Below are 14,478 nucleotides of genomic sequence, written 5' to 3' on the forward strand. Positions count from 1 at the left end.
GCAAGCCGCCGGGGGCGGGCCGGGGCGGGCCGGGGCGGGCCCAGGCGTGGGGGGCCGAAGGAGGAAGCGCGCGGGGCGCCATAAGGAGGAAGCGGGTATTCGGCGGTGTCCGCGCGCCTGGGAGACGCTGCCTCGGCCCGGACGCGCCCGCGCCTCCGCGGCTGGAGAGTGGTGAGTGCCCCCGCGCCCCTCCCGGGATACGCGCCGAGCCCCAGCCCGGGACCCCTGCCCGCCCGCCCGCCTGCCCCGGCGTGGAGCTCAGGGCCCGCCGCCCGCCCTGGGCCCGACCGCGGTGGGAGCCGGAGGAGGGGAAGAGGGGAGGAGGGGGTCAGAGCCTGGCCTCAGCACCGACCCGCGGGCCGCGCCTCGCCCGCCTCCCCTCCGCCCGGGCGCCCTCCTCGGCGCGGCCTGCAGTGCTGAGGGTCGGGTCCGCCTCGGAGGCGGGGAAGGCTTTGTTGTGTCCTCTCCACGTGGCCTGGGGACTCAGGGGAGGGGTTCGGGGCGCGGGGAGGGTGGGGGAGGGGCCGAGGCCAGCCCCAGAGAGGAGAAAACCCGCGGGCCTGGCCGGGCGCAGGCCGCCCTTCCCTGCGGATCGGAACCGCCTCCCACACCGTGGTCTTTCCAGCACCGCAGACACCTGCCGGCTCCTCCGGAGCGGAGCTCAGGGCTGACCAAGCGCGGTCAGAGTGGCCGCCTACGGGCACTCGCCCGCGCCTTAGAGCGCTGGCAATGATGTGCAGATCCTCGCTGCTGCTGCTGCTGCTGCTGCTGCTGGGATGCTGCTGAGTGGCTGAATGACCTCAGGGGACCCTGGGAGAGCCCTGAAGCCCTCAGCCACCAAGTGGCTGGGCTGGCAAGGGTTCATTCATTCATTCAACAAATACGAATGTGCAGCTTGTGCTGGGGTCATGATGGCTCTGGTGGGCAGCGAGGGGCCGGCCGGAGGAGCACAGTGCGGGCTCTGTAAGTGGGCTGAGGGCTGGGCCTTCTGGGGCTGGACCGGCCTTCACCTGCAGGCGGGGTTGGGGCAGGTGAGGAGCAGATGGACCCGCCCGGAGCTCTTCCACCTTCCCGTGCTTACACCCCCTTCCTGGAACCTTATCCACACCCCTCAGTCCTCGCTCTTACTGTGGGGGAGCTGCGGAGGATGTGGTTCTTCCACATTCCATTTCCACCCGCGCTGGGCAGGCTCTGAGATGGGGAGAGCTCTCCTGGGCCTGAATGTGTGCCGTCCTGGGGCCCTGCAGTCCCTTGGGAGTGATGACTGAGACCAGATTCCCTGAGCTGGGGTCTTAAGGGCTTGGGGAGCGCAGAGGGATCCTCTGGCATCAGGAGTTGAGGTAGACAGCTCCAGGGAGGCACTGCTGGGAGGAGGACCCTGGCCAAGCCTCTGCCTGTGGCCCGGAGTGTGTGTCCCTGCCCCTTCTGCCCCTCTTGCCCGAGGAGGGAAGAGGAAACCAGAGGTCAGCAGTTCGTGGCTGGGGTTTAAAGGCAGGGATCTTCCAGGACGGGCACAGGGAACATGAGGAAGCAGCTAGTGTCTCTGTTCGTGAGATGTGAGAGTGGCGACTGGGGTGAGGGGTGCAGAGACCTGCCATGGCTGGGGTGAGGTGCTGTTGGTGCTTCTGGGGAGGTTGGGCAGGATAGACGGTGGCTATCAGGTAGTCTCAGGGTTGTGCAGGGACTTGCCAGAGAGGGAAGCGGGGCATGTCCCCAGGATGGTACGGGGCGGGGCGGTGGGGGGGGGTGTCCTAGGAGGAGGGTGCCTGGGTGGGAAGAGGTGTTGCATGCCCAGCTCAAAGGCCTTGCCTAGGGGTGCGCACAGGCTCAGCTGACGTGAGGATGTTGATGGAAGGACTGAGGGTCCCACTCATTTGCAAGTGAGAACTGCCTGCCCAGCAGCCCCAGCAGTGCCTGGGCCCCTGGACTGGCAAGGATGGATGAGGGTGATGGAGGCGGATGGACATTTGATGCCGGAGCCTGCCTTCCAGGCAGAAGGGCCGTGAGTCATCCTCTCTCCAGTGCCAAGTGGAGAGGCTGCGTTATTCGTTTTCAGGGCTGAGCAGGTCCTCGACGTGACCGAGGACTGTGCACGTTGTTTGAGGCAAACTGGAGCGCTGGCTCTGTCAGCCCGTGAGAGACCTCCCTCTAGAGCTGTGGCCTCTGGAAATGCCTCCCGTGGTTGACATCTGGTCACCACTTGCCGACTGGGGTGTGGAGGGCAGCGCAGGCCTGGAATGTCCCCGAGAGCAGCTGGGCATCTGCCCCTGCCCACCCCACAGGGCCTCCCACTCACAGGGTCTACTTAGCAGCTCCATGGTTGCCATACCTTGCAGACCGCCCTCAGCGGCCACATGTATCCTTGCCCTAAGCCAATGACAGGTCCAAAGAAGACACTGATGGAGCTGAAGCGCAGGACAGAGACAAGCACCTGTGTGCCGGACGCTCATGGAGCACTTGATGTGTGCTGACTGGCTCATTTGGACGTCACGGTGGTCAGACTAGGGTAGTATCCCCATTCTCCAGATGGTGAAACTGAGGCAAGGAGAGGCTAAGTAACTTGTCCGAGGTCACAACCGAGGGAGTCGGACTCCAGGGTTTTGGCTCCGAGCATCATGCACGCTGCCCAGACTTCCCCTCCACATGTCACACCTATTAGGCCACTGGGGGTACGGAGCCTTTCTGTGGCCTCGCTCCCCTCTGAGCCTCTGGGAGGGAGGCAGCCCAGGTTCCAAGGCAGCGAGTGATGTGTGCGGGAGAAGGGAAGCTTCCGGGGCAGGGGTTCAGAACCCTCCCAGTGGGGTTTTCCCCAAGAGCCACTGCTGGCAGGTTCCTACACACCCATCCAGCCCCAGCACAGCCTGCCTCTTTTCCTTCTCTTCCTCCTTTTCTCTTTCTGCCTGCGTTGGTCCAAAATGGGGAAGTTTCACATAAAAGGCAAACGGGCCACAAAGCAGCTATTTCTAGAGGTGCTGCTGCCTTGCAGATTGAATTCTTGGTTGGCTTTTTAGGTGTTTGTTTTCGGGGTCCTTTTCTGTAGAAGAAGCTATCAACGGCCAGGCACAGTGGCTCACGCCTGTAATCCCAGCATGTTGGGAGGCTGAGGTGGTGGATTACCTGAGGTTAGGAGTTCGAGACCAGCCTGGGCCACATGGTATAACCCTCTCTCTATTTAAAAAAAAAAAAAAAAAAAAAAACCACACAAAAACTTAAAAAAAAAAAAAAAGAAGAAGCAGCTATCAACTAAGAAAAGGAGGAAGTGGCTTTGGGAGGCTGAGATGGGAGGCTTGCTTGAGTCCGGGAGATCGAGGCTGTAGTCAGCTGTGATTGCACCGCTACACTCCTTGAATCCTATCAGCTTGGCCAGGGCAGGGGTGGGAAAGGGGAAAGACCACCATCTGGATCACAGACCAGACCTGAAAGGGAGCTGGTTACTTTTAGGCACGTAGAGTAACTGGAAAGACACGCTGTCCTAGTGGAAGCCGTGGGTGGCCTCTGTGGCTGCTGTGGCCCCCGGGGAGGAGGAGATACCTGTCTTCTGGGGCTGGGGCTCAGTCTGGCTCCGGGTCTGGATCGCCAGGGAGCTTTCCGCAGAGCATCCTGCCTGGGCTTTGCCTGGTCTGCATGGGACCCCCAGCCTGTGGCTCAACCTGCTTCTGTGCTCACAGCCATGCTGGCCCTGGGGGCAGTCCTTGGCTTCCCTCCTCGTTGGCTTAACAAACCCTCTTTCGTCAGAGGAAGGAAAGTGTGTGCTGTGGCCTGGTGGAACAGGCTGGGCTTGGGGGTTCCAAATGCCCCGTGTGCTTGGGGACAGCCGCTGAACCTCCCCACCGCTGTCATGGCCCTTGGCCAAGAGCTTTCATCCGAGGCGGGCAGTAGTTGCTGTTTCTGTTATGGGGTACCTCTGCATCTGTGTTTGGCTTAATTTGTGTAACTGAATGTCTCATTTTATTTCTCACATTCATTCTGTGAAATTCCCCTGTATCTGGGTGAGTGTTCAGGTGACTACAGCCCTGGGTCCGGGATGGGCGGTGTTCCAGGAGCTCCTGCTTAGGCCTCTCCCATTCTCCCCCAAAACCAAAGAGAAGGGAAAACCCTCTGTAAGTGGATGTCACATGTCAGGTGCTTTTTCTGACACTGCATGTGATCGCACAAGGCAGGGAGTGTCCCCTTTTACAGATGGGGAAGGTGAGATCACATTGCAGGTTCAAAGTCTGACATGACCCGTCCACCTTTACAGCTTCCTTCTCTGGGCTGGGAGTGCCTGAGGGCTTCTTAAAATGCAGATGGACTTGGGGGACTGAGCTTCTCTGGGGTTCCAGTGTTTTTCTAGGGAGAGCCATCTGGGGTCAGGGCCGGGGTGGGGACAGCAGGAGAACAGGACAGGAGTGGCGACCCAGGGCCAGGGAAGGGAGTAGGCAGGGGCAGCATATGGGGGTGGAAAGAAAGGGGCCAGTGGCACGAAGGCCCCTGGGAGGCAGCAGCGTGTCCCTCCTGGGGGTAAGTCCAGGAGAGTGGCCATCCCTGAGGAGCTCTGGTCCTGTGACAGTGAGGCTGGGCCTGAGAGACCGGAGGCCAGCGGGCAAGTGTACCATCCCCCCAGCCCGGTGGGGCACCATGTGACCAGGCCTCGCGTGAGGACTGGAAGTGGCTTCTGCACCGGCTGGCATCTCCCTAGAGACAGGAAGGTGGGGTGCCTTCTGGGTTCAGCTGGGAAGTCTGAACTTTGGGTGCTGGAGGTCACTATGCTTGGGCTGGCTGCTGCCTGGGCCCAGCTGCCTCTGTGTGTGGAGTCAGTAGAGGGACCACAGCCAGGCCGGGCACTGTCCTGGCCCCGGAACCGAGGCAGGCGTGCTATGAGAAGATAACATTGCCTTGACAACTGTCCCCAGGATCCTTTCAGCAGGCACTTCCTTGCTGTGCCCTGGAAAGGTGGGGTGGCACTCTGGATGACAGCACAGCCTCAGGGTGCTTCTCTGTGGCCCACACGCCCTTCCGGCGCGACGGCCACCTCCGTTCCTGTTTCCCCAAGCCCCACTTCCCCTGAAATCCAGGCAGGGAGAGATGGGGCCTGGCTGTGAGAACCCTGGCCCCAGGTGTCACCATTTCCCCAGAAGCCTTGTTTCTCCCTCTGGGTATCCCTGAGGACCCCTGCAGACATCCAGCCCCAAACCCGGCCGGCTGAGCAGGGAGCCCAGCTGGGGGCCTTGGTGGAAGGGTCGCCCGTGTACTCACACCGGCAGCCAGCCGCTCCTGGGTCATCAGCCCCTCCCTCCGCAGGAGAGGCGAGGTGTTTCTGCCAGGGGCCGGGTGGCATTTCTGCCAGGCAGGGGCACAGCGTTGGCGCGGCACAGGCCCTGCTGTGCTCTGTGAGGGCTCTGCCCTGACTTGGACTCTGTCTGGGACGTGGTGACAGGCTTGTTCTTTATTTATTTATTTTTGAGACAAGTCTCGCGTGTCGCCCAGCCTGGAGAGCAGTGGCACAATCTCGGCTCACTGCAAGCTCCGCCTCCCGGGTTTACGCCATTCTCCTGCCTCAGCCTCCCGAGCAGCTGGGACTACAGGCGCCTGCCACCACGCCCGGCTAATTTTTTTTTTTTTTTTTTTTTTTGAGACGGAGTCTCGCTCTGTGGCCCAGGCTGGTGTGCAGTGGCCGGATCTCAGCTCACTGCAAGCTCCGCCTCCCGGGTTCACACCGTTCTCCTGCCTCAGCCTCCCAAGTAGCTGGGACTACAGGCGCCCGCCACCTCACCCGGCTAGTTTTTTGTATTTTTTAGTAGAGACGAGGTTTCACCGTGTCAGCCAGGATGGTCTTCATCTCCTGACCTCGTGATCCGCCCGTCTCGGCCTCCCAAAGTGCTGGGATTACAGGCTTGAGCCACCGCGCCCGGCCATCAATTTTTTGTATTTTTAGTACAGACGGGGTTTCACCATGTTAGCCAGGATGGTCTTGATCTCCTGACCTCATGATCCGCCCGCCTCAGCCTCCCAAAGTGCTGGGATTACAGGCGTGAGCCACCGCACGGCCCAGCCTTGTTCATTATGACAGAGTCTACAGAGAGTTCAGGGAGGGGCGGACCAGGGGCAGACAGAGGCTCCCCAGGGATTGTGGAGTAGCTAAAGGACACCTGCCTTCCGCTGCCAGCCACCACGCCCCACCCAGAAGCCCAGGGCCTGCACACGAGAGGGAGGCAGGACTCCCGGGTCACGGAGGCCGGGAGCATCGGGGTCCACTGACTTCCGGGGCCTGTGGTGGAGCCTCGGACCTCTGGGAGGGGGCCCCAGTCACCCGAAGAGGCCCTTGCCTCCTCATGCCCCCTCCTGCTGGCTGCCTTTTCAAAAAACATTTGTTTGAGACATACTGCACATGCCATAAAATTCACCCATTGAAAGTGTACAGTTCAGTGGCTTAGTATCTTCACAGTGTGCAACCATCACCACCACCTACAGGGAGAACATTTCAGTGCCCCAGAGAGAAGCTCCACGCACACCAGCGGGTCCTCCGCAACCCTGGCAGCCCTGATCTGTCTGTCTGGATTTGCATGTTTAGCACCTTTCGTGCTAATGGAATCACACACTCGGTGGCCTTTTGTGACTGACTTCTTTCATGTAGCATATTTTCAAGGGTCACTCATGTTACAGCAGGTGTTTGTGTTTCATTCATTTTTTATTTTGTATTTTTTGTAGAGATGGGGTCTCACTGCATTGCCCAGTTTGCCTCAAACTCCTGGGCTCAAGTGATCCTCCTGCCTCGGCCTCCCAAAGTGCTGGCCTTCTCTTGGCTACCAGAGGCAAATTCAAGCAGCACTGGAACTTTTCACTTCGTGGAGCCTGTTTCTCCGTTTTCTCTCTGTGTCTCGGCTTCCCCCGCCCCTGCGTCTGTGTTCTCTTGGTTTCTGGCTTGTCTATGGCCTGGTGGCGTCGGTGATTGATCCTTGGTTTGTGGTCGTATTGTTGCTCATCTTTGTAGGCGGATGACAGAGATCAGTCCTCTGTGGCCAGATTCGGAGAATCTGGATGATTGGACTTCGTTCTCTGTGTCCTTAGCGTCTTTTGAGCTCAATTCGATTCAGAATTTTGTGTCCACCAGGAAGAACAACTCTTTGATACCTGGTGCAGGGAGTTTTCCAGTTTCCGTGTTTACTCTTGCCCTGGGGCTGAAGTTGTAATTCAGAAAGGCCTTTGCCTCTCACTAAGTTAACTTTTCTTGAGTCACTGGGTAAGGTCACGAAGTGTCTTGAATTGGAGGAAATCTATTCTGATTGGTTTGTGATTAGTTTATATAAGTAAATATTTCGAAGATTTGCAGAACATAAGAAAATCCTACTTCTAATAATTTATTTATTTATTTATTATAATTTTTTTTTTGAGATGGAGTCTCACTCTGTTGCACAGGCTGGAGTGCAGTGGCGTTATCTCGGCTCACTGCAACCTCTGCCTCCTGGGTTCAAGAGATTCTCCTGCCTCAGCCTCCCGAGTAGCTGGGATTACAGGCGTTTGCCACTACACCTGGCTAATTTTTTTGTATTTATAGTAGAGACGGGGTTTCACTGTGTTAGCCAGGATGGTCTCGATCTCTTGACCTTGTGATCTGCCCCCCTTGGCCTCCCAAAGTGCTGGGATTACAGGCATGAGCCGCCGCGCCCAGCCTATTATAATTTTTTTTGAGACGGAGTCTTGCCCTGTCACCCAGGCTGGAATGCAGTGGAACGAAACTTGGCTCACTCCAACCTCTGCCTCCCGGGTTCAAGCGATTCTCCTGCCTCAGCCTCCCAAGTAGCTGGGATTACAGGTGTGTGCCACCACGCCCGGCTAATTTTTGTATTTTTATTAGAGACAGGGTTTCACCATGTTGGCCAGGCTGGTCTTGAACTCCTGATCTCAGGTGATCCTCCTGCCTTGGCCTCCCAGAGTGCTGGGATTACAGGCGTGAGCCACCGCGCCCGCTGTACTTCTAATAATTTTAATGCATTAGACTTTAAATTTAAAAGCAAATTCTTGGCCGGGCGCTGTGGCTCACGCCTGTAAAACCAGCACTTGGGGAGGCCGAGGCAGGCGGATCACGAGGTCAGGAGATCGAGACCATGCTGGTTCACACTGTGAAACCCCATCGCTACTAAAAATGCAAAAAATTAGCCAGGCGTGGTGGCGGGCACCTGTAGTCCCAGCTACTCGGGAGGCTGAGGCAGGAGAATGGCATGAACCCGGAAGGTGGAGCTTGCAGTGAGCTGAGATCGCACCACTGCACTCCAGCCTGGGCGACAGTGAGACTCTGTCTCAAAAAAAAAAAAAAAAAAAAAAAAGGCCGGGCGCGGTAGCTTACTCCTGTAATCCCAGCGCTTTGGGAGGCCGAGGCAGGTCGATCACCTGATGTCAGGAGTTTGAGACCAGCTAGGCCAACATGGAGAAACCCCGTCTCTATTAAAAAAATTAGCTGGGCGTGGTGGTGCATGCCTGTAGTCCCAGCTACTCTGGAGGCTGAGGCAGGAGAACGGCGTGAACCCGGGAGGCAGAGCTTGCAGTGAGCCGAGATTGCGCCACTGCACTCCAGCCTGGGAGACAGAGCGAGACTCCGTCTCAAAAAAAAAAAAAGTTTTTTTTCCCTCAAAGCAGCACTTCTCAAACTTTTTGGTCTCTAGATCCCTTTATATATAAAAATTATTGAGGAACCAAAAAGCGTTTGATTAAGTAGGCTTTTATCCCTATATTCTGTGTTAGAATTAAAACAGAAATTTTAAAAATAGGCCAGGCACAGTGGTCCTCACCTGTAATCCCAGCACTTTGGGAGGCTGAGGCAGGAGGATCGCTTGAGCACAGGAGTTTGAGGCTGTAGTGGGCCATGATCGTGCCACTGCACTCTAGACTGCTTGACAGAGTGAGACCCTGTCTCCAAAAAAAAAAAATTTTTTTTGATACATTTGAAATTTGTGAAATTGCTTGATTTAATTAATTAATTAATTAATTTTGAGACAGAGTCGTGCTCTGTCATCCGGGCTGGAGTGCAGTGGTGCAATCTTGGCTCACTGCAGCCTCTGCCTCCTGGGTTCAAGCAATTCTCCTGTCTCAGCCTCCCGAGTAGCTGGGTTACAGGTGCACGCCATCATGCCCGGCTAATTTTTGTATTTTTAGTAGAGACGGGGTTTCACCATATTGGTCAGGCTGGTCTCAAACTCCTGACCTCAGGTGATCCACCCGCCTCGGCCTCCCGAAGTTCTGGGAGCTCGCGAGCGTGAGCCACTGCGCCCGGCCAATGTAACTATTGTATAAAACAAAACATTTCTGTTGAGAAGAACAGCACTGCGTCCGTGTTTCTGCAGATCTCCTAGGTGTCTGACTGAATAGAGGATACCTGGATTCTCGCTGTTGCAGTATCTCTTTTGCTCAGCCTCTGGAAAAGCCCACTGTACGCTCGTGAGAGAGTGACAGAGGAAACTGTGTTATGGAAGCTTTTCAACCTCACAGATTCTCTGAAAAGGGCCTCAGGCACCCTAGGATATCCTGGTCCACACTCCCTCCTAAAGCAATTTACCTTTCCAGAATATGGTAAAAATGACGAAAAACATAGTGAAGGGCAAAACTAGGTATGTGCCTTTTATCGTCACGGTACCTGAGTCTGAAAAGCAGTAATGAATTATGTCACAATAGCAAAGTTTGCTCGTCTTGATGGCCTTGCCTTTGTTTACTCATTAATGCCTTTGCCTTCAAAGGGAAAGATTATGGCTGGCGCGGTGGCTCACGCCTGTCATCCCAGCACTTTGGGAGGCCGAGGTGGGCGGACCACGAGGTCAGGAGATCAAGACCATCCTGGCTAATATGGTGAAACCCCGTCTCCACTAAAAATACAAAAAAAAAAACTAGCCGGGCGAGGTGGCGGGCACCTGCAGTCCCAGCTACTCGGGAGGCTGAAGCAGGAGAATGGCCTGAACCCGGGAGGCGGAGCCTGCAGTGAGCTGAGATCCGGCCACTGCACTCCAGCCTGGGCGACAGAGCGAGACTCCGTCTCAAAAAAAAAAAAACCAAAGTGAAAGATTATTCTTTCCTTTCTGTGTAATCCACCTGGATGGCAGAGAGGTTCTGTATAGCAGAATCATTTTAATGCTTTATGTTGACTTTATTATGTTCATGCTTATTTAAGGGGGAAAAACAAAGAGCAAAGGTTCTTCACTTGTGAAAGATCAGATTTGTTTTGTTAATGGATAATCGAGTCTTCCCTCTCAGACGCCGTGATCCTGCCTTAACAACTGTCCAGATTCTGTCCAGATTGCCTCTGAAACTGTCCCTGAGGCTCCGAGTGCCCCTGGATAATCACAAAGATTTGATCATTCACCTCATAAAAAGAAAAATACTATAAACATAATGAGGTTTGTTTTCAGTGTTACCTTGTAAGACCCGCACGGGAAGAGTGCTTGTCAAATCACAAGAGACGCTGGCCGCCGCTCCTTGGTTCGGTGTGTACATGTAAATGTTGTTCATGGAAATATTTCGGAAGTTCTGGGCTTGGCAGGAGGCCCCGTGCTTGTCAGTGCCCTCCCCTGCTCTGTGTAGGATATTTTCTTTTTTTTTTTTTTTTTGAGACGGAGTTTCGCTCTGTCGCCCAGGCTGGAGTGCAGTGGCACCATCTCAGCTCACTGCAAGCTCTGCCTCCCGGGTTCACGCCATTCTCCTGCCTCAACCTCCCGAGTAGCTGGGACTACAGTCGCCCGCCACCACGCCCGGCTAATTTTTTTGTAGAGACAGCGTTTCACTGTGTTAGCCAGGATGGTGTCAATCTCCTGACCTTGTGATCCGCCCACCTCGGCCTCCCAAAGTGCTAGAATTACAGGTGTGAGCCACTGCACCCGGCCCGTGTAGGATATTTTCATTCAGAAATTATCTGAATGAAATATTCAGAAATACCTGGCCAGATGCATTAGAAAATCGTAATGAAAAGAGACTTTGACTCTCCCCATGCTGATGTTGCCATGTGGGAAAGGATTGCCCGGTGTTTTCACCAGTGACTATTCAGAGCCTCTGGGTCCACGCTTCCGCACTGACCATCGCCTCAATGGCTCTCAGACCACCCCAGCGTGCCGGGCCAGGGCTTCGTGAGGGGTGGGAGCAGGCTCTGAGCCCCGCAGAATGCGATGGGCCACTAGGGAACTGAATTGTGGTGGTTTGCTTGGAATGTAGCTGACATTTTCATTTCTGTTTTCTAGCTGTAAGAGGAAATGCTTTCTCATTCTTAGTGTCTGTAATCCGTAATGATTTAGAAGGCTCTGCTCTGGTAGATGGATATGAAACTTTCTTTTTTTTTTTTTTGGAGACAAAGTCTTGCTCTGCTACCCAGGCTGGAGTGCAATGGCGCGATCTCAGCTCACTGCAACCTCTGCCTCTGGGTTCAAGTGATTCTCCCGCCTCAGCCTCCTGAGTAGCTGGGACTACAGTTGCCCATCACCTCACCTGGCTAATTTTTTGTATGTTTAGTAGAGATGGGATGTAGAATAGAGATGCTGGCCAGGCTGGTCTTGAACACCTGACCTCAAGTGATCTGCCCTCATCAGCTTCCCAAAGTGCTGGGATTATAGGCGTGAGCCACTGCGCCCAGCCAGATGTGAAACATTTTTAAATGATATCACTGTCTCAGTGAACCCCCATTCTCACTGTCTCCTTATTTTTTGTGGTGATATAGTTATTTGTATAGGTTCGGTAAGAATGTGTCCTTTTTAAAATTGAAATTTGAAATTTAAAAAAGTTTAAACTTTAATAATAATAATGATTTTTAGAGATGGGGCTTCACTGTGTCATCCAGGCTGGCCTGGCCTTGAGCTTCTGGGCTTTCAAGCCGTCCTCCCACCGCAGCCTTCCGAGTAGCTGAGGTTACAGGTGCACACCACTACACCTGGCTCTGGTTTTTTTGTTTGTTTGTTTGATACGGGGTCTCACTCTGTCACCCAGGCTGGAGTGCAGTGGCACAATCTCGGCTCACTGCAACCTCCGCCTCCTGGGTTTAAGTGATTCTCCTGCCTCAGCCTCCCGAGTAGCCGGGACTACAGGCGCCTGCTGCCACGCCTGGCTAATTTTTGTATTTTTAGTAGACATGGGGTTTTCTCTATGTTGACCAGGCTGGTCTTAAACGCCTGACCTCAAGTGATCCACCTGCCTCGGCCTCCCAAAATGCCAGGATTACAGGTGTGAGCCACTGCGCTGGACCCACACCTGGCTCTTTTTTTTTTGAGCTGGAGTCTTGTTGCCAGGCTGGAGTGTAGTGGCACGATCTCGGCCCACTGCACCCTCCGCCTCCCAGGTTCAAGCGATTCTCCTACTTCAACCTCCTGCGTAGCTGGGACTACAGGCGCCACCATGCCCAGCTAATTTTTGTATTTTTAGTAGAGACGAGGTTTCACCAAGTTGGCCAGGATGGTCTCGATCTCTTGACCTTGTAATCAACCCGCCTCGTCCTCCCAAAATGCTGGGATTACAGGCATGAGCCACCATGCCCGGGTCACCTGGCTCTTTTTTAAGTGTATATTTTTTATCGTGGTAAAATAGATATAGCATAAGATTTCCCATTTTAAGCATTTTTAAGCATACAGTTCAGTGGCATTCAGTGTAGTCACATTGTCATGCAACCATCACCCCCAACCATCTCCAGAACTTTTTCACCTTTCAAAACAGAAACGGTACCATTAAATGCTAACTTGCCGCCCCCAGCCCTTGGCAGGTGCCTTTGTACTTTCTGATCCTTGTGAAGTTGACTACTCTGGGCACCCCTTGGAGATAGAACCACATGTATTTGTCCTTTCACGACTGGCCTAGTTCACCCAGCATAGTGTCTTCATGTTCATCTGTGTTGTAGCGTGTGTCCATCGTATGTCACCCCACGTTTTATTTTTCCACTCATCCATTAGACATCTGGACTATTTTGGCCTTTTGTCTGCTGTGACCATGGGTGTGCAAATGTGTGTTCCAGGCCTTAGTTTTCAGTTCTTCTGCGTAATGCCCAAAAGCTGAATTCTAGGTCAAACGGTAGTTCTAGGTTTAATTTTTTGAGGGACTAGCTTCTGTGCCTTTTCTCAAACCGATATATAACTGGATAAGTTCCTAGTGCAGCCGGGAACAGCATTCGTTCCCTGGAATGCTGCATTTGTGAAGGACGCTGACCAGCCACTTCTGGAGGAACTGAGGTGACCGTGGACCAGTGCCTGCGAGGTCTCGGCCTCCTCAGAAGAGTGGCCCAGCCCCAACTCACGGCGTGGCAGGAAGGTCACGTGCCAGCAGCTGGGGAACTTAAGCTCTTTGAGGCACCTCAGTAAGAGAGATAAGAGACTGAATGTGCAGACAGACATGACTGGACCCCATTACCTTCAAGGACCCCCGGGAGGCCACAGGCCAGCTTGTGGAGCCGGGTGCTGTCGCTAGCAACCATCCGGGAAGCCACACAGTAACTAGAATCTATGCCGTCAGCCTCACGTGGCCAGAGCTTGACTGACTGGCAGCTTCCTGAAGTTTTGTCTCTGCTTCCATCCAACTTGAGACCAAGTAGAGAAGCCGTCGGTGCACCTAACAGATTGAAGGCTAGCTTCCCTTGGAGCCTCTGGCGGGCAAAGGCGAATGACAGTGGCCGAGTCCCTTGCCGTTGCGAGCTCTGAGAACACGCCCTTGCGTCTCCTTGAGGAGGGCTTCACTCACACGGGCCCCACAGGAGAAACCTGCTAGAATTGCTTTCTTTCTTTCTTTTTTTTTTTGAGACAGGGTCAGGCTCTGTTGCCCAGGCTGGAGTGCAGTGGCGTGATCTTGGCTCACTGTAACCTCCACCTCCTGGGCTCAAGCAATTCTCCCCCAGTAGCTGGGACTACAGGCAAACACCACCATGCCCGGCTGGTTTTTGTATATATTGTAGAGACTGGGTTTTGCCAGATCGCCTAGGCTGGCCTTGAACGCCTGGGCTCAGGTGATCTGCCTGCCTGCTTTCCCAAAGTGCTGGGATTACAGGCGTGAGCCAGCGTGCCCGGCCAAAGCCTGCTGGTTTCTTAGGCTTGGTTTCCAGCCCTCAGAATAGCAGACTGTTGCTGGTGTTCAAGGGCAATCTAAGATTCCTTCTGAAGATAGCCAGGGAGAAGCTGCTTTTGTGCCCTCGTTGCTGTTTGATACTGCATGGCCCTAAATTAGTCAAAGAAGCACAAGGAGGCTTAGTTGAATTGAACTCTCGCTGCACTGTGTAATGGTCAGGGCAGTCTCATGAGTCCCGCCCTTCTTTTGGGTTAAAGAATCCTTTGCGGCCAGCGTGGTGGCTCACGCCTATAATCCCAGCACTTTGGGAGGCTGAGGGGGGGGCGGATCACGAGGTCAGGAGTTCGAGACCAGCCTGGCCAACATAATGAAACCCCATCTCTGCTAAAAATACAAAAGTTAGCCGGGCATGGTGGTGCATGCCTATAGCCCCAGCCACTTGGGAGGCTGAAGCAGGAGAATCACTTGAACCCAGGAGGTGAAGGTTGC

General features: G+C 54.6%; 1 protein-coding gene across 1 annotated transcript in view; it reads left to right on the plus strand.

Moving 5' to 3' along the window:
- Positions 1 to 5: 5 nt before the first annotated feature.
- Positions 6 to 14,478, plus strand: part of BID (BH3 interacting domain death agonist) — a 36,450-nt gene continuing 21,977 nt past the window's right edge. Inside the window, exon 1 of the mRNA XM_050746433.1 lies at positions 6 to 171. The gene's annotated coding sequence lies outside the window, so the exon portion shown is untranslated. The remainder of the gene's footprint in view (positions 172 to 14,478) is intronic.

This window comes from Macaca thibetana, chromosome 10 (genome assembly GCF_024542745.1).
Source record: "Macaca thibetana thibetana isolate TM-01 chromosome 10, ASM2454274v1, whole genome shotgun sequence".
Lineage (NCBI taxonomy): Eukaryota > Metazoa > Chordata > Mammalia > Primates > Cercopithecidae > Macaca > Macaca thibetana.